Genomic DNA, 2,329 nt, shown 5'->3' with positions numbered 1-2,329 from the left:
TACACAAAAATCCGAATCTCTATAATTAGACACAATTTATGGAGCTTATTTATGTAGTCATCCTCCTATCTGATAAAGGCAGGTGGGAAACAGAGCAGCAAGTACAACATAAGCACTATTTATAGGGTGTTTAGAAAGGAACAATAGGGATGAATGGTAGAGAATACACGGGAAATTGATTAAGCCATTTCGTTTTGCTGAACAAAAACTCTCAGCTTTACTCCATGAGCCACTTACGTTACATTTGCTTATATAACGAAAACCGATCCTTTCTTTTTTTTCTTAATTCATAAGGTGTGCTTTTTAAACGGTGTGGATAAGTACCGAGTGGCTTATATTCTTTCATTTAAAGGTTTATTTATTATTCTTTTCACCTAAGATTTGCATAGCTTTCACACAGGAGTAAGGCTGGCCATACATGTTCTACTTTTGTTGTACAATTTTCTGTTAGATTTACCACAAACCACATAATGTGAGGTCAAAGCTAAACAACACTTTCATTTGTATCTAATTAGGCAGGCCTTTCTACTACATAGTTGAAGGTAAATTTCAAGAAAATTGTTCAGAAAATTGTATCGTGTATGGCCAGCCTAACCCTTTTGAATCTTAGGCGTAAAATGGGTGAATCTTGGGTGCATAAATAGCTCATATTTACAATGTTTTACATCATAATCTCATCTTTTTTACTTTTATGACATGCGTTGTGATTGTTATTGCAATAAACATGTTTTATTTAATTGGCCGTGTCACACGCCTCATTTAAAGTCTCAAACTTCTCCCACTTTTGTATAAATAGACCCTTAGCCCTGGTTTACACTGATGCGATTCGGGAAAAACACACAAGAATCCATGTGATTGCTATGTAGTGCGATGCGATGTGGGGAAATGCAGTGAATCTTGTGCGTTCCTCGCTGCTGGTGTCAGCCCTGGTTCACACTAATGCGACGCGGGAAATGCACAAGATGCATTGCATTTCTCTGCATTGCATCACACTACACAGCGCCCAAGTGATCTGCTGTGGGTGTCAGCCCTGGTTCACATTGTTGCGACGTGGGAAACGCACAAGATTCGTTGCATTTCTCTGCAATGCATCACACTGCACAGCGCCCATGTGATCTGCTGCGGGTGTCAGCCTTGGCTCACACCAATGCAATGCAGGAAACGCAGCTTATCTTTATCACTTCAATTGCATAGCAATCGGATTGCGTCCATGCGATCTTCTGTGGGTGTCAGCCCTGGTTCACATTGATGCGACGCGGGAAACGCACAAGACTCACTGCATTCCTTCGCATTGCATCACACTGCACAGAGCCCATGTTATCTGCTGCGGATGTCAGCCCTGGTTAATACTAATGCGATGCGGGAAATGCAGCACATCTTAAGGGTTTCAATTGCATAGCAAGCGCATTGCGTCCATGCGATCTTCTGCGGGTGTCAGTCCTGGTTCACACTAATGTGACGCGGTAAACGCATAAGACTCACTGCATTTCTCCACATTGCATCACACTGCACAGCGAGCATGTGATCTACTGTGGGTGTCAGCCCTGGTTCACACCAATGCGATGTGGGAAACGCAGCACATCTTAAGCGTTTCAATCACATAGCAATCGCAATGTGTCCATGCGATCTTCTGCGGGTGTCAGCCCTGGTTCACATTGAGGTGATGTGGGAAACGCACAAGATTCACTGCATTTCTCTGCATTGCATCACACTGCACAGCGCCCATGTGATCTGCTGTGGGTGTCAGCCCTGGCTCACACCAATGCAATGCAGGAAACGCAGCACATCTTAATTGTTTCAATCGCATAGCGATCGCATTGCGTCCATGCGATCTTCTGCGGGTGTCAGCCCTAGTTCACATTGATATGACACGGGAAACGCACAAGATTCACTGCATTTCTCCACATTGCATCACACTGCACAGCACCCATGTGATCTGCTGCGGGTGTCAGCCCTGGTTCACACTAATGCGATGCAGGAAACGCAGCACATCTTAAGCGTTTCAATCGCATAGCAAGCGCATTGCGTCCATGCCAGTTCACATTTGTGCAATGTGGGAACCCTGCGAATCTTGCATAGCACCCAACTCCCAGGCAGTTCACACTGCCACATGCAAACTGCTGAGAGTGTCAATACAAAGTTAATGACACCCCCAGATTAGTTTTCAAATTGCAGTGCGAACTGTCAATTCAGACAGGAATCGGATTGCATAGGTGTGAACACCCAAGTGATCCGATTCTGGTGCGGACCAAAAAAAGGGTCCTGCACGACTTTGGTTCCGAATGCAATGCAATCTCAGCCATACAACCTGTATGGCTGGATTTGCATC

Source organism: Pelophylax lessonae (assembly GCF_965119305.1).
Source record: "Pelophylax lessonae genome assembly, chromosome: 2".
Classification (NCBI taxonomy): domain Eukaryota; kingdom Metazoa; phylum Chordata; class Amphibia; order Anura; family Ranidae; genus Pelophylax; species Pelophylax lessonae.
Note: the sequence above shows the minus strand (reverse complement) of the source record.